This window comes from Dermacentor variabilis, chromosome 8 (assembly GCF_050947875.1).
Source record: "Dermacentor variabilis isolate Ectoservices chromosome 8, ASM5094787v1, whole genome shotgun sequence".
NCBI classification, from domain to species: Eukaryota; Metazoa; Arthropoda; class Arachnida; order Ixodida; family Ixodidae; genus Dermacentor; species Dermacentor variabilis.
The window spans coordinates 68798128-68821204 of NC_134575.1; the positions used below are offsets into that span (position 1 = coordinate 68798128).

The 23077-nt window shown below is 48.8% G+C and overlaps 1 protein-coding gene and 5 non-coding genes across 13 annotated transcripts in view; all 6 read right to left on the reverse strand.

Annotated features, from left to right (window-relative positions):
* Nucleotides 1-23077, reverse strand: part of LOC142590315 (japanin-like-RS) — an 80282-nt gene that overhangs the window by 56680 nt on the left and 525 nt on the right. Inside the window, exon 1 of one of the 8 annotated variants that reach the window (XM_075702338.1) lies at nt 18049-18191. The exons of the other annotated variants lie outside the window; for them this stretch is intronic. The gene's annotated coding sequence lies outside the window, so the exon portion shown is untranslated. Of the gene's footprint in view, nt 1-18048; nt 18192-23077 lie in introns of those variants that run through there. 8 annotated transcript variants of the gene reach the window in all.
* Nucleotides 15294-15368, reverse strand: TRNAS-GGA (transfer RNA serine (anticodon GGA)). Its single transcript has one exon. It is a non-coding gene; the product is annotated as a tRNA-Ser (tRNA).
* On the reverse strand, nt 15575-15649 carry TRNAS-GGA (transfer RNA serine (anticodon GGA)). The gene has a single exon. It is a non-coding gene; the product is annotated as a tRNA-Ser (tRNA).
* On the reverse strand, nt 15856-15930 carry TRNAS-GGA (transfer RNA serine (anticodon GGA)). Its single transcript has one exon. It is a non-coding gene; the product is annotated as a tRNA-Ser (tRNA).
* Nucleotides 16137-16211, reverse strand: TRNAS-GGA (transfer RNA serine (anticodon GGA)). The gene has a single exon. It is a non-coding gene; the product is annotated as a tRNA-Ser (tRNA).
* TRNAS-GGA (transfer RNA serine (anticodon GGA)) lies at nt 16699-16773 on the reverse strand. The gene has a single exon. It is a non-coding gene; the product is annotated as a tRNA-Ser (tRNA).

Consider the following 23077-nt stretch of genomic DNA (forward strand, 5'->3'; position numbering starts at 1 on the left):
AAAAAATGAAAGCTACTGAATACCACACACGCACTCCCGAAACATGGGAAGTTGACTAGTGCAGTGCAACCTACGGTAACGAAACGTTCAGGTACACATTACCGACCTGGTTAAATGAGTTCACCAGAGCAACAGATGTAGATTCTATTTCCTTGAATGAGCTGCGAAACTTTTTTTTCTTTTCTTAAAATACTGACTCTGTTTCTGTCGTTTTCGTGCAGACATTTTAGTAATACTTTTGTTACAATTTACAAATTTCATTCATATATTTGTCTTGCGTTCGCATTGTTTTCTAGTTTTCTGATGTTTTCTTACATTTCCTGCATGTTGATTTCCTCTTGTACATGTATGACATTGATACCGCTGTATGCGATGCTCTCGTACACAGACACAGTCAAGCCTTCTGATGCCATTTGTCTGGGCTCCAAATATTTTACATGTGCTGAATGAAGCTTATTTCGATTCATTTGAATATGTGGGTTCGATCTGAATTATTCCTTTGTCCAGCATGAGATCGGGTCGTGGGAACACACTCATGGTTTTCTTTGAGTCTCAATTCAACCGCTGTGCCTAATCGTTTAATATGAAATGCGGCTTCTTGTCACAGATTTATATTTAAGGGCTCGTAAATGAATTTGGAATTTTATAAGTCTTTAGGCTCTTTAGGTCTCCTGTTAGTGAATGTATCAGGAAGTCGACACTACAAAGCATGAATAACCCTATGTAATGAAATTGCATGGGATGAAACAAGCCTCTTTTTCGCAGTTTGAGCAGTCGCGCACATGAACGCCAGTCATTACCTCGGGTTGAAGTTTAAATTCGTTACAGTGAAAGCCTTGTATGGCTCGTGGATAAAAAAATCTGATGACCGTCCGGCGTTATGGCACCAAAAATCGACTGACGTCTCACGTGATGTCTCAGGCACACAAAGAAACTGTTATGATCAGTTGCAGCAATCTCGAAATGACTATAGAAGCTACGAACGTGGCCACATTTGGTGACGCAGGCACCAGTAAGCCATTAATTTTTTTTACAATTCAAATAGATCGAGCATCCCTTTTCGCGTTGAGCGGACGCGTCTCTAAATAACCGGCGTGCCTATAAAAAGTATGTGCGTGTGGTTTTCACGTTTTTCCTCATATTCGCCGAGCAAGGAACAAGTGTCTTACGTTGTTCTGAGGAGTAAAAACAGACCTGCGCAAACTAGAAGTGAATCTGTTGTGGAAAGTTAGCGCTGTGTCTTCACCTAATATTCATTTACTTGTCCCTCTCATTTTCCCTGTGCTACAACAAAGTAGAAGACACCATATATGTTTTCATTCGCTTACTTATTTATTAAATTATTGGTACCCTAGAGGTACTGAGGCATTAAAGAGGGCAGTGGTACATAACAGCGCAAATACATAGGAAATAAAACCTATACGGAATGTAAGTTCCTTTTTATACAATGGTACCTAGTTGGGTGTATACAGAAAAGTAGAGATACTAGTTGAAATAAGAGCTAAGGTGGGAACTGTTTATGGCACAGTATTGGCTACAAGCGCGCGAAAACTAACAGGGTCTTGAATGCAGGCGATTGATCCGGAAAGTCCATTCCATTCCTTACAAGTACTTGGTATGGAGGAGTCGAGGTCAAAGTCGTACGACTAGGCGCAATACCGACCTTCTTGACATGGTTGATGCTTGAAGAGAGAGAGAAAACAAGGGTAGGAAAGGTAGGGAGGTCAACCAGAACAGCATCCGGTTTGCTACCCTACACTGGGGGTGGGAGAAAGGGGAATATATAGAGGAATAAAGGGAGAGTAGGCACTTATTACCTTCTGGGAGGGACACCATACACAAGGACACTATAAACGGTCTCTTAAGCCCGTGCACTTCAAGTACTGCAATGCACGAATCGCTTTTCGAGCCATTGACGGGTGTGGCCACGGTCCGAGTATCTTCGAGTCGGTGAACGGTCTCGAGTCCAGTCGGCGTAACGTTGCCCGCAGAGAGAGGCGTTCGACATCGTAGCGAGGGCAGACACACAATAGGTGCTCGATGGTCTCCTCGCCCCCACAGGAGTCGCACATCGGGCTCTTGGCCATTCCCATACGGTAGGAATATGCGTTCGTGAACGCCACTCCCAGCCACAAGCGACACAACAAGGTTGTTTCGCCGCGGGAAAGGCTAGATAGCAGTTGTAGCCGTAGCGCGGGGTCCAGTTTACGTAATCTGCAATTGAAGGCACTTGAGATCCAGAGATCTTGTGACTTCTTGCAAGCAAGTAGGCGAAGTTCTCTGGCAGCGTCCGACCTCGCCAAAGGTGTTGGACGCGTCTTGGTATCTTCGTAGGCACACCGGGCAGCCTAGTCAGCTAGGTTGTTGCCGACGATGCCAAAGTGAGCAGGAATCCACTGAAATACAATGTGGTGTCCTCTTTCCAGAACATGGTGGTGCAGTTCCCTGATGTCAGATGTCATCTGCTCGTAAGTTCTGTGACGTCATGCAGACTTGATGCTGTGAAGGGCTGCCTTAGAGTCACAAAATATGACTCATTTCACTGTTGGGTCTTCGGTGATGTGCACCATAGCGGCATGGAGAGCTGCAAGTTCTGCCGATGTAGATGTAGTCGCGTGCGACAATTTGAATTTAACTGTAACGTTCTTGCCTGGAACGACGAATGCGGCAGTTGAGCTGGTAGGTGAAGTCGAACCATCGGTATATATATGAATGTGGTCATGATACCTCTGGTGGAGCAATATGAGCGTAAGTTGCTGCAGAGCCGGCGCTGGATGATTGGACTTTTTTGTAATTCCAGGAATAGTAAAATTCACTTGAGGCTATCGCAGGCACCACAGGGGAGAGGAAGGCTTCGCCGCCGGTGTAAAAGATGCCGGTATGCACTCTTGATGAGCGCTAATCACTCGTGAAAAGGTCGCTTGAGGTCTCTCGGCTGGTAGGGAGGCCAAATGATGGTTGGGGATCCTCGGCAGGCGGCGAATGTGCGCTCTGATAGAGTCGACACCTACATGTGTCTGGATTATATGGTCTCCCGCGATGGCGATTGTTGCTGCTGTTGAGGTGCACCGATGCAGCCCCAAACACGTGCTTAGGGCTTGACTTGTATGCTCTCCAAGGCGCGAAAGTTCGTCTTGCATGCATTTGACAACACTGATAGGATGTAACGTAGGAGTCCGAGAAAGAAAACCCTGTACAGCTGCAACATAGGATGGACTGGTGTACCCCAGTTTTTCCCGCAAAGAAATTTGAAGACCTGAGCAATGGCGACTAGCTTCTTCTTCAGATAGACGCAGTGAGGTCTCCACGATAGGTTGCGGTCAGTGATGACGCCAAGAAAGCGATTCGTCTTAACATAGGATACAGCTTGGCCATTGATGGTAACAGGATGCAGTGACATTCGTTTGCGCGTAAAACCAAGCAATGCACACTTTTCAGTAGACACACTGAGGCCTTGTTCTCCGAGTAAAGACGCCGTCATGGTTGCCGCCCCCTGAAGCCTGGCTCTTAGCTGAGGGCGAGTCACCGCAGAGGCCCAGATGCAAATGTCGTCGGCGTATAATGAGACATGTACTGTCTGCGGTAGGTAATCCGCTAGTCCTACCAGGACGAGGTTGAACAAAATAGGGCTCAACACTCCACCTTGCGGCACACCACGGCCGATGTAATGGTCTGAAGTTGGGCCGTCTTCAGTCTGTAAGAAAAAACGCCTCTCAGTCAAATAGTCGCGAATCCATTTATACATACGGCCCCCAACTCCAACAGCCTCAAGTGAGTTCAGTATGGCCTCATGGGCGACGTTGTCGTATGCTCCTTTTATATCTAGAAAAAGTGCCGCAGATAGGCGCTTGAGGCTTTTTTGATTTCGTACCCATGTTTCGATGTCAATGACGTTGTCGATGGACGTGCCACCTCGACGAAAGCCTGTCATGGCGTCAGGATAGATGTTGAATCGTTCTAGGTACCATTCCAAGCGAGCAAGAATCATTCTTTCCATCACTTTGCTGACTGAGCTCGAAAGCGCAATCGGACGATATGATGAGATTTCAAGCGGAGACTTTCCAGGCTTCAGAACGGGGATCAAGCGGCTCGATTCCCATTGTTGGCAGAACGGCGCCGTTCTGCCAAGACTCATTGTAGTAGTTGAGCAGCTCAACACTTGCGTCATGTCCAAGGTGGAATAGGGCAGCATATGTGATGCCATCAGGTCCTGGTGACGAAGAACGCCTGCAGGTCGCCAACGCAGCATCGAGTTCTTCGAGTGAAAATAGTGCGTTCATTTCTTGTAGACGTGCGTCAGGGATCTCATTCAATGATGCGTCAGTAATGATGGTCACAGACCCAGCAAACCGTGCACAGAACTCTTCAGCCAGTTCAAGTTCCGAGCGGAGTTGGTAGAGGGCCAAAGCAGCGAAGGGCTTTCTTTGATGCGGATATGAGCGAAGACCCCTAACCGTTCTCCATAAGTGCGAGAGCGATTTTCGGAGATCAACCGACTGACAGAAAGTTTTCCATCGCTTATCTTCCAATTTATGCATGCGACGCTGGTCTTTCTTTTGTCTGCGTCGTGAAGCCCTCAGATCCAAGACGGACTTCGTGCGCCGATACCTCCTCTCCGTCTGTCGGCGTGCCGCTCGCAGCCTCTCCAGTTCCATGTCCAAGCCTGTTCGCCTTGCTGAACTTGTAAGCGAGCAGATGGATATTTTAAATGCCTCTGCGATTACTCCTTCGACAGTGTGTTAAAGGCCTTCCCGGCATGTGTCATCCACATTGTTCTTATACTTTGACCAATCAACTGTATGCAAGACAGTAGAGGAGCATTGCTGAACTCCTCTAATCTTTGTGTACGTTGGAATAGGGTCGCTTCCATGTGTTTATATGTATGTAAACCATTGGACGCTCGAGGCAAAGCGCCGTGACACCAAAGTTAAGTCCAAGCAGCTACTATAGCTCGTGCCTCGCAGAAATTTAGGGCTGCCGCCATTCACACAGCAGAAATCATGGTCGGCAGCAAACGAGACAAGGCTCTTCTCCTTTGGAGTCAATTTTAGTGGTTCCCCATAGCTGGTGCTGCGCGTTGAAGTCGCCTGTGATAACCCTGGAGCCATTGCTCATTAGTAATATTTTCTTAGGTCGTTCGCAGTCAAAGTGACCCGCTGGGGATATGCAGGGTCAAATTAGTGTAAATAACGCATTCTTCTTTTGGACATTTTGGCAGACACATTGGTTGTCGTCATGAGCCTCTATCGTGTTAGCGACATATGTTAAATCCGTGCGGATGTAGATGATCACTTTCGTGCTCGCACCGCATGTGGACGAGACGAAAGATTCATAACCGGACAGTCTGAGTGGAGTTGATGTATTTGGTTTAAAAATGAGCAGTATGGGGAAGCGATTTGTAAAAATGAATTGGCGAAAGTCTGATACACGGGTCCTTAGACCCCTGGCATTCCACTGAAAGATCGATGCACTTTTAAGTTCAGTGCGGAAGGGGACTATTGGTTCAGTCATGATGCTTAAACGATGCTAGCAAGCACTGGATTTAGTGCATCCTGTATTTGCAGTGCGCTTCGAGCTACTGGTGTTTGCAACTTGTTCAGTATAATGCGCATTGTATTAGCGATTACAGCATGTCAGCCACCTGCCTGTCTTGGTCGCACAAATCGCCGACAGTAGACGTCGAGGGTTGTCCAGCGAAAGTTTGCTGTGATTCTGTTGGTGAATGTTGTCGTTTCGGTAGAGCCGGTTCGACAGATGTGGTCTTCTCAGTGGACTTGCTCTTCGCGGTCTTTTCCACATTGTTTGGCCTGGGCGCTGGAGGCGGAGGTGGTGTTGTAGGAAGTGGCATGCGCCTTCCGTGAGGAGCCTTCCTTGAGGAGCGCCGGCGACGTGAACGTCGCTTCCTGATTTTACCGGCGGCTTCGCGATGAGATGAATGATCTCTCGCCATGTCTTTCAAGATGGCCATTTCCATCTCAATATGTGGGCATTTCTTCGATGAAGCTTCATGTGATCCTCCACAGTTTGAACACTTCATTACAGTCGCGCCACATTTATCTGCAGCGCGGGGCTCTCCGCCGCGGGGGAATGCTGCCTGATTTTCGAAGACGCTGCTCACGTGTCCAAGTTTCATGCATTTGTGGCACTGAAGTGGTTTTGCAATGAAAGGCCGCACTGCATGTCTGAAGTGTCCCACCTTAACAAGCAAGGGTATATAGTTACCCTTGAATGCTATTTTCACGCAGCGTGAACTGCCTAGCCGCTTAACATCAGCGATGACCTCATCATTGGCTGGCTTGATAAGAATCGGCAAATCGTTATTAAGCATGGCGACGTCCACGTCGTTGATAACGCCTGTGACTACGTCATATCCCAAAGGGATATAAGAGCGCACCTGAATGCCATCGAGGTCCGTTGCGCGGCGTAGAGTGGTCAAAGCAGCCGCACGCTGGACATCAACCGCCAGTAGATTTTTTCGGGTGTTCACTCGAATGTCCGATATTTCATTTGGCACCAGGGCTTCCAGTGACATCGACACAGATTGCCTGTTAGGTAGCTTCATGTTGACGGTGGGAAGCAGGGGCACAAATATGATGGTATTGGCGTCCGGTCTCTGCGTCTGCCTCACTGTTTGCGTGCTTGACGATGAGGACGTCCTGGTGTTTCTTCACTTCGCTCTGCGGCTCTGCACAAGCTGGAAGTCGTCATCGGAAGTGTCCTCACTGCTGAGAGAGTAGAAATGAGTGTCATCACTGCCGGTGTCGCTCTGCTGACCGATCCGCTTCCTGGAGGCGGCCGCCGCTGACGCCGCCGTCGCCGGCAGACGTGCGGGGTCGTCCACTTCCATCACGACCGAGCAGGGAGCGAAGGCCAGAGGATGAACTTAGGTTTTCTCAGAAAGAAACGGAAGCACGAAAGAACAGCGCTGTATTAAAAGACACTTCGTCGTCGTCCCTCCTGATGCTTAAGGCCAAGTAGAATGGCGGGCACATTAGCTGATAATGCGTAGCGGTGGAATGGATGGATGGATGCAAAACTTTAATGAAGGTCCTGAGGTACGCGACTCAGCGCGCTGCGGGCCGCTCCCACGTTGGGACAGTCAGGCCATACCCGACCGCCGCATCGTGGGCCCTCTGGACAGCCCATAGTTGCGCCCCGGCATCGGGGCTCTTGATAGCGGAGAGCCACTTGTCCTCATTAATTTGTTCTGTGCCTCGTAACGAGGGGCAACGCCAGAGCATATGGTCTAGGCTAGCGATGTCATTGCAGTGCCTGCAAGAATCAGTGGCATAGGTGTCGGGATAAAGCTTGTGGAATAAAGCTGCGCTGGGATACGAGTCTGTTTGTAACAATCTGAGGGTCAATGCCTGCGCTCTATTTAACTTCTTGTGTGGAAGGGGAAAGTCTCTCCTGCCGAGATAAAAGTGCTGCGCAATTTCATTGTATGTTGTCGGTTGATCTCTGTTCTCCACCACTGCGGGCCGGCGTTGGAGTACTCCATGGTCGCGGAAAGCGAGACCTCACGACTTGGAGTGGGCCAGCTCGTTGAGGTTTGTGGGGCCTCCCACGATCGATCCCATGTGAGCGGGGAACCACGTGAGGGTGTGGGTAACGATGCCTTTGCCGTCGAGGATGCGACAGGCTTCCTTACACATAGCGCCAACGCTGAAGGCACGGATGGCTGCCCTGGATTCGCTAAAGATATGGGCATGTTTGTCGTCCAGGAGGGCCAAGGCAATGGTCACTTGCTCGGCCGCACGCGACGACGTGCTTCGTACCGAAGCGGCGTTAACGGTCGAACCCCTGTGGTTGATTGACACTACCGTAAAATTGCTGCTGTTGCCATACTGGGCCGCGTCAACGAAGCAGCTGCCGCCAGGGAGTTCTGTCACGCGGCGTAGGCGCGCCACCGCCCTGGCCTTCCTTCTTTCTACGTTGCGCTGGGGATGCATATTGCGCGGGGCAGGCGATTTGAGGATGTTATCTTTCTGCTCTTTCGGAAGGCCCTGATAGGAGTCTTCGACAGTGGCCGGGGGGACGCCCATCTCTCTTAGGAGTCGTCTGCCTGCCCTGGTGCCAGAGAGCCTGAGAATTTGTGCCCTTTCTTGTGCTTCTGCGATTTCTTCCAGGGTAATATGAATACCCAACTGCAGGAGTCGGTTGTGCGTGTGTAGTTTGGTAGTCCGAGCGCACTCTTTATCCCCCTCCTTATCATGGCATTTAGCTTGTCTCGCTCGGCCCTCTTCCAGACGTGCATGGCCGCTACGTACGCGAAATGGCATAACAAGAGAGCGTGGACTAGCCTTATCATATTCTCTTCACTCAGGCCTCTCCTTCTTTTAGCCACTCACCTGATTAGACCGATGACGCTATCCGTCTGCTAGTTTGTGAAGGGTGATACTATTCGTGCCCGCACCTTCGAGTGTCATTCCCAAGACTGGACGCGACTTTGGGAATGGGATCTCCGCACTTGGTGTGGAGATTAATGTCAATTTCCGTGGGGGGTTTCCAGTTATGTGTCTTGCGGCCCTTTCTAGTTGGGCTGTAGAGAAGGAGCTCCGATTTCTTCGGGGAGCACCGGAGTCCCGTGTCGGTTAGAAAACGCTCTGTAGTGTCGACAGCTTCCTGGAGAGCGGCTTCGACTTGTCCGTTACTGCCACCCGCGCACCAGATATTGATGTCGTCTGCGTAGATCGTGTGACCGATGCCCTGGACCTTGCCTAGGTACCTTGAGAGGTCGACCATTGCGACGTTAAAGAGGAGCGGTGAGATGACTGACCCCTGAGGGGTGCCTCTTCAGCTCAGCTCCATTTTCTGCGATTCCAAATCTCCAGCCTTGAGGATGGCTCATCGTTTGCTCAAGAAAGATCTGACGAAGGCATGGAAGGACGAGCCTAGGTCGAGTTTGGAGATGGCGTCGAGAACGAACTCGTGACGGATGTTCTCAAAGGCCTTCTCCAGGTCCAAACCAAGGATGGCTCTCGTGTCCCGAGTTCAGCGTTCCAGGATTTGTATCTTGATAAGCTTCATGGCATCCTGGGTGGAGAGGCCTGGCCTGAAGCCTATCATGTTGTGAGGGAAAAGGTCGTTGGTGTCGATATACTCGGCAATTCTGTTAAGGATGGCGTGCTCTTCCACCTTCGCTACACATGACGTCAGTGAGATAGGGCGGAGGTTGTCCAAGCTCGGCTGTTTACCAGGCTTCGGGATTAGTATGACCTTCGCCAACTTCCATTCTTCCGGTACAATGCCCTCCTCCCAAATCCTATTTATATCATCTGTGAGAAACTCGATCGATGCGTCCTCTAGGTTTCTGAGAGCCTTGTTGTTAATGTGATCCGGGCCGGGCGCTGACCTGCCATTGAGGTCGTGTAGGGCACGACGGATTTCACTGGCTTTGAAAGGCTCGTCCAGCGCGGAGTTCGGCTTCCCTTTGTATACTGGGTATGCCGCATCATCGGCTACAGTTTTGAGCGGCAGGTACTTCTTAGCTAGCATCTCCAGCACGTCCTTTTCCGAAGACGACTTCTTGGCTTCGTGGAGCGCTTTAGCGACGACACTTCTCTGGTTTGACTTGGTGCCGGAGTCGTCGAGCAAGTGTTTGAGAAGATTCCACTTGCCTCCCGTGCGCATCTGACCGTCGATTGAATTGCAAATTTCGTCCCATTGCTGCCTAGACAGGGCTTGGCAGTGCTCGTCGATCTGCTTGTTGATTTCGGCTATCTTTTTTCTGAGCTTGCGATTTAAGCGTTGGCTTTTCCACCTCTCGAGAAGTGATTGCTTGGCTTCGAGAAGGTGTGCTAGCCTGCTATCCATTTTGTCTGTCTGTATATCCGTCTCTATGGCTTTGGTGGTGGAGCAGACATCTTGCAGAATTAATGCGCACCACGGGACGAGACTCTCCGGCTTTTCTCCAAGGGCGGCGCGGGCCCTGCGAACCTCACGGAATTTGTCCCAGTCAGGGACCGAGAAGGCCTTCTTTCGTTTCTGCTCCACTTGTAAGCTGGTGACCGTGATGTAGTGATCGCTACCGAGGTCTATGAGCAGATTCGACCACACGGCTGAGCCAGCGTTTTTAACAAAGGCGAGATCTGGGACAGAGTCCCTGGTCGAGGAGGTGCCACGTCTGGTGGGAAAGGCTGGGTCCATCAATAGAGTACCGCATCTCCCGTCTCCTGCCGCAAGCTTCTGCCCTTGACCGTGTCGTGCGTGTAGTTTCACGCGTGAAAGAGGGCGTTGAAATCGCCGGCCACAACCAGTGGAGAGTTTCCGGCGATTTTCGGTGCCCTAGTGATGATGGTTTTGAAACGTTGTCTGTGATCGCTCGGGCTGCTATATACGTTAAGTATAAAAATGCTGGAGATGTTGGATTGACTTGGGATGACTTCTACTAGGGAGGTCTCCGTCTTGCTGGGCCGGACCCCTAGATCGTGTGCGACGAAAGTGAACTTGCTGCAGACTTATGTGCAGATTCCTCTGCCGTCCCCACGGAGAGCCAGAGCTTTTTTATCCCTGGAGTGAAACCTGATCAGTCATCGTTTCTTGCAATAATATAACATGTGGCTTTTCTTTGTGAGTGCGAACAAACTGCTGCAGGGTACATATTTTATGGTGGAGTCCCCTGCAGTTCTACTGCCAAATTCTAAATTTGGTGTGTGGCCCCATCATAGCTGTATAGAGCACCTTCCGGCGTTGCTACTAGGGTCTCCACGGAAATGGTTCTATTAATCTGTCCGGGGATGTGCAGTGGTGGCGGCGTAGGTACCGACGCACTATCCGGGAAGTAAACGGGACGTACGCGGGTCGACGTCCTGATGTCCATTTCCTGAACCTTGGACTCTACCTCTGGCATTCTGTTTTCTAAGCATTGAATTTCGATGTTTTGCGCGTATAACTTCTGGTCCACGACCAAGATTCGCTGCTCCACTGCAGATAGTCGTTCATTAATCTTCTTGATCTCGAAGCAGATGGTATTCAACATTTCTCTGACTTCCGACTTGGCTTTAGCCTGTGCATTATCGGGCATGCTGGGAACGGCCTTTCGTTTCGCTGGGTTGCCCGAGTGGCTTGCATCCACGACCATGGGAATGTCTGCTGTTTGGGGAGAGGGGGTCCCCGAGGGTGATAAACTAGGGGCTGGACCGGGTTGAGGTCCCCGAGGGAGATGGGGCGAGGGGGTCGCCGACGGGGCCCCTGAGGGAGTTGAACTAGGGACGGGAGCATGGTGAGGTTGATTAGCCTTTCTGAGCTCTGATATTTCGGCTCGCATTAACTCGATTATGCTGCGCATCTCGGCATTTTCTTTCCTGAGCTGAGCTATTTCAGAGGGACCATGCTCTGGCGCCGCACCCCCGTTACCTTTTCGGCAGTTCTCGCTCCACTCCGCACCCTGTCTGCCCAGGTGGCGCCTTGTTTCCCAGGACCGGCTGGCTCCTCAAACCGGACCCTGTTCTGTGGGCCCCGGGACCTGGACCTAGAAGGGCTCCTGGACCTGGACCGGGAACGGCTCCCGGACCTCGAGCGGCTTCTCGAGCGGGAGCGCCGGCTCGAAGATCTAGCGGGTTCGCATCCGGCGCATGTCTGTGCTGGTGACGGGTCTCGAGTCCTGTATTCCGCATTTCTTTCCCTCCTCCTCCGTCGAACGATGTACGGGAGCTGGAATCTTTGCTTGCAAATCTTGTCCACTGTGGCGTGCGGGCCGCAGCAGAGGCCGCAAGTAGGCGAGCAGGTATGGTTGTCGTCGGGGTTGTTGGCCCCACATTTCCTGCATAGTTTGTCCTCCGGCGTTGGGCAGACGTCGGCTCTGTGGTCTAGTCTACCGCAGGCATAGCAGCAGTCGTGCTGCCTGAGGTACAAGGAGCACTTGACTAGCGCCGAGCCGTAGAAAACGAAGTTGGGGACCTTGTAGCCGTGGAAAACGATGACTACCGTTTCGCTATTCTTGATTCGCTTGGCTCCCTGGGCTAAGGGATTTCTCTCGTTGAGGATGCTTCTGTCCAGGCCGGCCTGGCTCTTCGACACATCAATTTGGCGTATGACACCCTTCTGAGTTCGTATTGTTTAATTCCCAGCGTGATGCAATTCATCTTTAGATAAGCATCTGCATTATCGCGAGACGCGGTGCTGAGGACGATAATATTTTGTGTTGCGTTGGGGCGGACAATGTCGTGGCTAGCTTGCTCGGACGTGAGTCCTGCCGCGGCGGTGACGGCCCGACCAAGCCTTGCAGAGCCCGTTTTCTGAAGATCCAGAGCACCCCTGGGGCGGGCGATAATCTTCCAGTGTTCCTTCGGGAGCTGAGGCATTTGCGACGACTTGATGATCTTGTGCTTTAGGCTAATGGGCTTCCTGCTGCCATTGAGACGCTTGCGGTGCCCCTCGCTGCTTGCCGCTTCACGGGTGCTGTCGCGACGAGAGACGCGCAGGGCGTTTTTCTTGACAGCGGCGGAGCGCCAGCCGTGATCCGCACCAAATTCTTCCGGAGGAAGATCGTCTCCTTCCATTACAATGACAATTCCCTCTGTCATGACGAAGCGGGATTAACCCTGCCCGGCAAACGCTGGTTAGGCCTTGTCGTCAGGCTGAGGGAAGCGCGCCGTCACGGAAGAGAAGCAGCTCGAAAAACCGCCGAAAAGGTCACCCACCGTTGAAACGTTGGTATCCGTGGGTTCCTCTTTTCCTTATGCATCCGCTGGTGCAGAAATCATCGAGATTGAGATGAATTGCTCACCGAAAATATCGAAGAAAGCAGGAGCCGATGTGGGCACAGCCGTACTACCCGGCTTCTTCTTCTTCTCCCCTAGCGGTGGAATATGACAATTGATATTTATGTAGTTACTCTCATCGATTACCTTAGTGTTGGCAAGTTAATGTGAATTATGATGAATCAAATGTGAATTTGAGAAATATAAACGCGTTCGAATCGAAATGTCAAAGAATTTTCATGAATATCTCGTTAGCGCATATGCTTTCACCTTCATCCTCTTGAACGTGTGCTAAAGTGCCTGTCAACATTTTACATCATCCCTTTTATGCACATAACAGGACGAATCATAGATTTCTTACTACGTCTTTTAAAATTTTTGGCGAACTTATCTTTTATATTGCGTCAAAGCAACGGCGAGGCTACGAGAACTGCGGCAGCGTAAGTCTGCGGATTATGTTATATGCCATATACTAAATAACGTTTTCCTAAATCCAACAGCTGGCACGCCTTTGCTTTTGAATTAATTTAAAAACGGCCGCCACGGTGGCATGCTGAACATCGACAAGGCCACCTACATCAGAGAGCAATATTCAAATGCGACATTATAAGCACTACTTACAACATTGGTATGCTATTAAAATCTACAGCGTTCCATGTGTAGTACTTGAAGTTTCTTGTTACTTCGTGGCACAAGCGGACACCTTAATCGTAACTTGCACTTGCTTGGCGCAACATTATAGAAAAGAGGTCGCGAGGTGCAGAACGCCAGAGTGTTTGCAGAACTTTTTATTGGTTTCATTCGTAAGGAGATTGAAACACTGCATCGTGTTTTGTTGTGATTACTATTCTAAGGATGTTTCATTCGTCTTCCGGTAAATATAGGCGTCAATAACAGCTTGCTAGTAAACTTGGTTATTTGGATCATCAGTTGTACAAGGAGTATAAATAACATCGGGTTGCTCTGCTGAAGGACGGGCTCAAAACACCGGGTAAACTTGAGTCACTAGGCATGCAACTCGGGATATGGGTCAGTAATAAATAACAAATAACAATAACAATTAATTTACGTTTTTCTGTTGCTGGACGTAATTAAACCTGCATAAGGAAATTCATTGTGTATTGCCCAAATATATATATAAACAAACGTGCGAAGCGGGCTATGTAGTGACATTGCCAGGCCACGGAACGCGTTTCACCTAGAAAATTAGAAATACTACTACGAAAGAGGGACTAAATACGCTTTGCTAGAAACTATTCACACACAAAAATTTCTGAAAGAACTATCATTCACAATACACTTAAATCGATACAAAAAAAAGGATCGTTCTTTAGGATTTGTTTCGAAAACCGTGTTTTCTTCTAACGTTGTGTTACTACTTATGCAAATATTTGGCGGCGTTATATTTAGTATATTTAAAGAAGCTATTGAATGTTTAAAAGCAGAAGAAATCACATTTTTACTATAAAATTTAAGTAGTCGTGGAAGTGTCGAAACAACATTTTCGCCATGTTTTTACCATTTTCCTGCATGATAAAAAAACCTACGCTGAAAAATTGAGCCACGTTCCACACTGTTTGGAGGCAGCTTCTGTTAACTACACATACTGTCAGTATAAAAAAAATTAATTCGGACAACCTCTGTGGCTGCCTTTTATGGAACCAATATACAAGAAATCAACGCACTTCAATAGGAACAGAGCAGATGAGATAACATTGTTTATCTAAAGCAAGTAAATTGTGCGAACATATAAATTCTTTCTCAAGAAATGCCAGTAATCGGTCACTAGCCCAGCTGTAAGTGCGTTTTAAGAAATAAGACGTATCTGTTCTTTGAAACCCAAACTGCTTTTTGAGGGAAGCAAAATTGATGTGTCAGAAAGGATAGATTACAACAATGCGCATTACATTGTCTAACCAAATATGGATCGAAGGCGGATCAACTGTGCGAATTTGAACTACACTACCACTGAGCCACACCAGCGTTTGCTAGCTTGCAGCGTAAGTATGCGCAAGGAAGCACGCGGTTTGACATACGCGCAATATTGTGTCGATTCGCACGCAGTTTGCTTTGCAGTTGCCCATTATTACACTAGGTGGCGCGCCATGCAGCAGTTGCATATGTAGCCCTACCATGTATATAAAGAACGTTTGATGTAGTAAAACAAAATTAAGGAGATTTATGCGAAAAATGCTCGAATGAAAAAAAAATCATGTATTGTACCAGCATCAGTAAGGCTGGGAAGGTGACCATGTCAGTACGCCAGCTCAAGCGGGATGCAAATAAGTAATCACCATCATTAGCCACCGTATCGTACCACTTACGATATCAGATATACACTACGCAGCGTCTATGCATGTGCACCTTTCGTTGCCGTTGCATACTATTACGCCACAAGGCACGCCATGTAGCAGTTTCTCATGTAGTGTTACAATGTTGATAGAAACGGTTTGAGGGAGAAAAAGAAGGGGATGCATACAAAAATACTGAATAAAGGGAAAATCAGACATCCACCCGATCGTAGCAATTGCTACAAAGGAAACCCATACGGGTTCCTCGAAAGAAAGGCCTCATAGTTGAAGAAAAATTCGTCCTGGTCCGGGACTCGAACCCGGGACCACCGCCTTTCCGGGGCAGCCGCTCTACCATCTGAGCTAACCAGGCGGCTAGCAGATGGCAGGGCGAAGTCGAATTTGTCGACAACACGAAGCAAAGGCAAGAGTTTGACGTAGTCGTTCTGCGGAAACTCGCAAGGTGGAGAGAAGTAATGAATAAAGGGAAAATCAGACGTCCACCCGATCGTAGCAATTGCTACAAAGGAAACCCATACGGGTTCCTCGAAAGAAAGGCCTCATAGTTGAAGAAAAATTCGTCCTGGTCCGGGACTCGAACCCGGGACCACCGCCTTTCCGGGGCAGCCGCTCTACCATCTGAGCTAACCAGGCGGCTAGCAGATGGCATGGCGAAGTCGAATTTGTCGACAACACGAAGCAAAGGCAAGAGTTTGACGTAGTAGTTCTGCGGAAACTCGCAAGGTGGAGAGAAGTAATGAATAAAGGGAAAATCAGACATCCACCCGATCGTAGCAATTGCTACAAAGGAAACCCATACGGGTTCCTCGAAAGAAAGGCCTCATAGTTGAAGAAAAATTCGTCCTGGTCCGGGACTCGAACCCGGGACCACCGCCTTTCCGGGGCAGCCGCTCTACCATCTGAGCTAACCAGGCGGCTAGCAGATGGCAGGGCGAAGTCGAATTTGTCGACAACACGAAGCAAAGGCAAGAATTTGACGTAGTAGTTCTGCGGAAACTCGCAAGGTGGAGAGAAGTAATGAATAAAGGGAAAATCAGACCTCCACCCGATCGTAGCAATTGCTACAAAGGAAACCCATACGGGTTCCGCGAAAGAAAGGCCTCATAGTTGAAGAAAAATTCGTCCTGGTCCGGGACTCGAACCCGGGACCACCGCCTTTCCGGGGCAGCCGCTCTACCATCTGAGCTAACCAGGCGGCTAGCAGATGGCAGGGCGAAGTCGAATTTGTCGACAACACGAAGCAAAGGCAAGAGTTTGACGTAGTAGTTCTGCGGAAACTCGCAAGGTGGAGAGAAGTAATGAATAAAGGGAAAATCAGACATCCACGCGATCGTAGCAATTGCTACAAAGGAAACCCATACGGGTTCCTCGAAAGAAAGGCCTCATAGTTGAAGAAAAATTCGTCCTGGTCCGGGACTCGAACCCGGGACCATCGCCTTTCCGGGGCAGCCGCTCTACCATCTGAGCTAACCAGGCGGCTAGCAGATGGCAGGGCGAAGTCGAATTTGTCGACAACACGAAGCAAAGGCAAGAGTTTGACGTAGTAGTTCTGCGGAAACTCGCAAGGTGGAGGGAAGTAATGAATAAAGGGAAAATCAGACATCCACCCGATCGTAGCAATTGCTACAAAGGAAACCCATACGGGTTCCTCGAAAGAAAGGCCTCATAGTTGAAGAAAAATTCGTCCTGGTCCGGGACTCGAACCCGGGACCACCGCCTTTCCGGGGCAGCCGCTCTACCATCTGAGCTAACCAGGCGGCTAGCAGATGGCAGGGCGAAGTCGAATTTGTCGACTTCGTGTTGCCGACAAATTCGACTTCGCCCTGCCATCTGGTAGCCGCCTGGTTAGCTCAGATGGTAGAGCGGCTGCCCCGGAAAGGCGGTGGTCCCGGGTTCGAGTCCCGGACCAGGACGAATTTTTCTTCAACTATGAGGCCTTTCTTTCGAGGAACCCGTATGGGTTTCCTTTGTAGCAATTGCTACGATCGGGTGGATGTCTGATTTTCCCTTTATTCATTACTTCTCTCCACCTTGCGAGTTTCCGCAGAACTACTACGTCAAACTCTTGCCTTTGCTTCGTGTTGTCGACAAATTCGACTTCGCCCTGCCATCTGCTAGCCGCCTGGTTAGCTCAGATGGTAGAGCGGCTGCCCCGGAAAGGCGGTGGTCCCGGGTTCGAGTCCCGGACCAGGACGAATTTTTCTTCAACTATGAGGCCTTTCTTTCGAGGAACCCGTATGGGTTTCCTTTGTAGCAATTGCTACGATCGGGTGGATGTCTGATTTTCCCTTTATTCATTACTTCTCTCCACCTTGCGAGTTTCCGCAGAACTACTACGTCAAATACAAAAATACTCTAATGAAAGACATTATTTGAAAGAGAGACAGTATAAAACACAGACAGTGATTGATTAAATCAAGCAGAATAGGTGACTGTTTCTCACCGTGCCGTTTAAAGGAAATGTCACAAAAAGCATCATCATCATTAACGTCGCATCGAGCCATTTGTCTCCTTCGGTACATGCATATTTTTCCATAGCAGTTGCATTGTTTTCCACGATTTGTCCCGATATTTAGCCGTTGCATGTAGAAGTTCTATGCTCCATGTAGCTGTAACTAGATAACTCAAGCAGGCTAGGTGACTTTTTGCCACAGCCGCGTATCAAAGGGGATGCCAGAGAATCGTCATCATCGTCAGCAGCATCGTACTGTGCCACAGGTCAGGGGATGTGACATGTTCACTCTGTAGCCGTCATACCACTGTTCACCAATGGTACACGTTATCGCTTCTCCTCACAGGTTACAAACTCCTGCTGAAGACACGAATCGAAGTACTACGCGTGCGGCTATTACCAGGCCACGTGGGGGTCGGTATACTGTTTAGAGAGGAGCATAAACCGCAGCTCGCCGTCGACGTCACGCGCATATTTCAGAACGTTCATGTAAACACAACGCGAAAACACTACGCAGCAGAGACCCTGTAGTACTTGCTGCTGAAAATGAGACCCTTGTGGAGCTGCTCTTCCAGCTTACCCTGTGACTGTGCAGCATGTGCTGCACAGGCCTGTTCTCATTTAGTTTCTGGTCACTTTTCGTGTCTGTGTGGTCTTCTTTGCTCTTGATCGCTTATTGTGGGCAAGAAAATGCTGTCGTCCTGGTAATCTTGCATCAGTGGGCTAAAAGGCGAAGAAAAGGCAGTTAGTACAAGAGTGCTTCCCTGCGGATATAAAGGCCACGGTGAGGAACAATATGCGCGAGGTGTCCGCAACGGTCCTTCAAGTTTTCAGCCAGCACAAGTGATGGTGGTTGCTTACGGCTTCAAACAACGTAGAATATAGGTAAGGGCCAAATTTCGCGTTTGCACAAATGATGGCAAAGTAGTCCTTTGTCTCCATAGAATGATTGTGTTAGCGTAAGCAAAGAAAAAGCTTTCATGTCCCTGTTTCCTTTGCTATATATAAGCGCGGAGGCCTACCCTACATGCGTTGGTGTCCATTTTGTTTTTGGTATCTCATTTGAACTAAGCAAATGCTCGCGCCGACTGCAGATGTCGTTTCAGCCTCTCATATGCCCCCTTCTACTTGGGCTGCATATAACATTACGGCAACGTCACTATTCGTTAACTGGTTAAATAGTCATTGAAGTTACGTGGAAGTGCACGTGTAATATGCACATGACTTTCGAGCACTGTGTTTTTGACAAACTGATAGAGATTTGCGATGACAGCAGCGTATTGAAGGTAGGCGCCCACTACAGACATGCTGGTCGCATGACCCAGAAATAGCAGCTTTTCGTGTGCAAATTGGCAGATTTTTTTCTGGTGTAGAGTGCCTCCGCACGATTTGGTTGCATCTGGTACTGTCCTGAGGTGCCTGACGTGCCGGCCAAGATATCCGCAAAGAAAGTACGGACCATACTAGAAGGCAAGGCAGGTCTGCCATTCCAAGCCAGCCATCACTTAGTCCATGATGCGCTGGAAAGCTACCGACGCTGATAAAAGCCCGAATGGCATGACTTTAACTCGAAGAGAGTGACTGAACTTATAAACGCGGTTTCTCTCCATCCCTCCCATGCATTTGAATTGGTCAGTAAACAGCCTTCAGTTGCGTCGACGAACGGTACTTAGTCTTGTAGAGCCGTTAAATTGAGTTATCTATCCGTGCAAGGGGGTCTACCTTCGTCGTCGTGATCTTGTTCAGCCGGCGATAATCGCTGCCAAAATCCCAAAGTTGCGTCCTCTTTCTTCACCAAAACAACCGGAGACACCAGCTAACTATGAGGTGGCTAGGTGATTTCGTTGCGTAGCATTGATTTATTTGTTGCTTGTTGGCTTCGTGTTCATTAATAACAGCAACCTAGGTGCATCGTCTGCATTGAAAGAAAGCGCACCATGAATGAAGGTCCATCTGCGGCGGTAGCTGTGAATAGCACTCATGCGTCAGCTATGCGCTTCCGCTCACAATCTCCTGATTAGCGAGCCAAATGCGCCACAGTTCGCTCCCTGTGGAAAATACTGCATGTGACAGGTTGTGCGCCCCAGCCAATATATCGCTAAATAAAAACAGACACATTTTCGCATTACGATACAAATTTCGCATAACGGAGTATCTTTATCGTCGGTGTGCGTTTTTTTCCTTCATGTAATTGTGCGATACCTCTTCCGACGATAATTTCACAGTAGGGCAAGAAAGGCTGGTCGCTCTCGATGACGCCTTTTAGGTCTGCGGTTGCTAACGTCTGACCAGACCTTGTAATGAACTCAAGCCAGCGCGATCGAAACCTTAATCTCGCGGTATTGCGTGGTACGAAGACAAAGTTATGAACTTGGATCCTTATTCGATGAATGCACCGTGTTCGTTTAGAGATTTCATGCCACGAATGCCGTCGGGTGGGTACTCATGCTGAATTACGAGCTTGCAGGGAGAGGCTGTGCTGATTCCAGGCAGCATTGTCATATACCATTCCTGTATGCGGATTTCAGGGCCTTCCCAAACAATCCTCAATCTGCTCTACTTGGCGGCGAACTGTCCACGGATGACCGAGTAGCCAGCACTATATCAAGGAAACCGGTGACGTTGTCGCCATCGATATAGTCCCCCAGGCCGGTGGTTCTTGCTCACAACTTGCATTTCGCTCATGACGTAGGATCACGGTTTTTTTTTGCGTCGTCGGACTGCTATTACTCTAGATTGTCAGGCCTTCTTTTTTCGCCCTACTCTTGGCTTCGAATGGTCGTCTGTATGGCGGCATTTCTTCGCCTCCTCGTGGAGATGTTTCTTTCCTTGTAGTCCTAGGTGACAGGATTGTTTTAGGCATCTCGACGAAGAGTGAGCACATCTCCATCAGTTGCTGCTTTATTTTTCGGCTGTTGTCCTCGGATCTTGGATCTTGGCTATCGGTGCTGCCGCGACTGGCTGTGTCCTGACGACGGTGAACAGGGCGGTCTTCAAGGGCTTCACGTTGACGCTTCCAGGCAGTCTGTGATAATACGAGGTCGCTTACACCCCTGCACATGAGGCCCATTGAGCGCGAAGCCTCGTAGTCGCATCACAAAATATTCACATCAGCTATGAAAAAGACCTTCTGCGCCGCAGTGATAGAATAGCGGGAGTGGTCGAGGCACCTAGTAAAATAAATTCAATAACCGACTAGTGTGATTAGGCTTTACAACTTTAGTGGTGGTGGGATTGCTAGTTGTGCAAATCAGAAAGGATGCGGAAGCTCCTCGCGAACACGTTTTGCTAGTGACATAATCGTGGCTGTCAAAACGATTTCGTACGTTGAGATGATTTTAGTGAACTTACATTTTTCAACAATATACTCAAATAAATAACTGTAAACAATGTCATGTCGTTGATCTCATTTATGTCATCACTCAGGAAATCGAGAAATCCTCAGAGTACAAACAGCCTCTCTACATAGGTTTAGTAGATAATGGAGAGGCATTTGATTCAGTAGAGATCCCAATAGTCATAGAGCCATCACGTAATCAAGGAGTACTGAAGGCTTACGTAAATATCTTCGATAATATGTACAGAGATTCCACAGCTACCTTAATTCTCCACAAGAAAAGTAGAAAGATGCCTATAAAGAAGGGGTCAGAGAAGGAGACACACTCTTTCCAACGCTACTCACTGCGTGCTTGAAAGAAGTATTCAAGATGTTAAACTGGGAAGGGTTAGGAGTAAGGATCCCTGGCGACTATCTCAAAACAGTTCGGTTTTCAGAAGACACTGTCCTGTTCAGCAACACTGGAGACGAGTTACAATAAATGATTGGGGACCTTAAGAGAGAGAGTGCAGGAGTGGGTTTGAACATTAGTATGCAGAATACAATGAAAATTATCAATAGCATGGCAAGGAATGAAGAGGTTCAGGATTGCCACTTATCCTCTAGAATCAGTGAAGTAAGTTTGCCTAGATCAAATAGTAGCAGGAACCCTGATCACAAGGAGGAAACTTACAGAAGAATAAAAATGCGTTCGAGCTCATACGGCAAATATCGTCAGATCGTAAGTGGAAGCTTACCATTATCATTAAAAAGAAACCTGTACAATCCGTACATTCAACCAGTGCTAACATATGGGACAGAAACACAAAGACTGACAAAGCGACTCCAGAACAAGGCCCGCGCAAAGAGCGATAGAACGAAGAACGTTAGGCGCAACGTTCTTCGCAGCAGACAGCAAGGGAGCGTTGTGGATCAGAGAGCAAACGGTGATTGCCAATACAATAATCGAAATTACGAGAAAAATGTGGAGCAGGACAGGTAATTTATTGCGTAGGTTAGATAAACGCTGGACCATTATGGGTATAGAATGGGTGTCAAGTGAATGCAAGCGCAATCGCGATCAGCAGAAGTGTAGGCGGGTGCTGAAATCAAGAAATTCACCGGCCCTAGTTGGAATCGTTCGGCACAGCACAGAGTTGATTGGAGATCGCGGACGATGCCTTCGTCCTGAAATGACCATAAAATAGCCTGGCGATGATGATGACGAATACTTAGCACTGTGCCAGGTAATGAATACTTATGACAGGCGGCGACAACGCGAAGACCCAGAATACACAAACCTACAGAGAACCAGGATCGCTGAGATGCATCGACGATCACGCCGAAGCCCTGCAGTGCGGGAGTAAAGTATGAGCGACGCCGAGGTCCCTCTTCAACCGGGGGTACCGACGCTCTGTTTCAACGTGAGTTCCTCTAGTTGGCAGTTGGACATTCCTGCCGAGTGTGCGATCGACTGTAGCTTAACTCGAACCTACGACGCTCAACACGCTTCCATCTGTCGAGATACGTGCACAAGCTATGTGTGTGCTACGAGACGTCTTCCAGGAGGCCAGCGACCACAACGCGATGCGGCTGTGTAGGACCTGTTGGGAAACGTTCTTACGGAGGAATGTGCCCCAGTTCAGGGTGACAGAAAGCTTCAAGTATCCACCAAACTCAGCGGGAATACCGCATTTGAACGAGGTGCATGAACGAATGGTATCCCCTCGAATACTATTCATTAACATTCGACAACTAACGCATGGCTATGGTGAACACGGCATAAGGGGTCAGGTGATAAACGTTCCCATAGACATCCAAGAAACGCTGGCATTTCAATTTGCAGCAGCCAAGTTACAATGTTATCGGCAGCCAATTAATATTCTAGGAGGAGCCGGAACAGCCCCTAATCGACCAGCTTCGCTGTTTCAAACCTCGCGCGACCAAGTTCAATCTCGCCCGTTTCTTTCTTTCTTTTTGCACTGACGGGATGGCATCTGAATAACGGGCCATACGTGGTCATAATCCGCAAGGTCTATTCTGTAGTGACTCTAGAAGGTTATGCTACTTGAGAAAAGAGCCTATCAGTGATAAATCAAAGTCGCGACGTGTACTTCCCGCGCGGGTACAACCGTATCGGAAGACATTATAAAAACCAGTAAAGCTGCTGAATTGGAGAACTATCGATAGGAAGTAGGTATTAAATTGTAAATACCTTTTGCTATAAAGAATTGTCAATCTGTCGGAGTGCTTGTTACTCATACATGTATGGTTATATTTGCCTCTGAAGCAA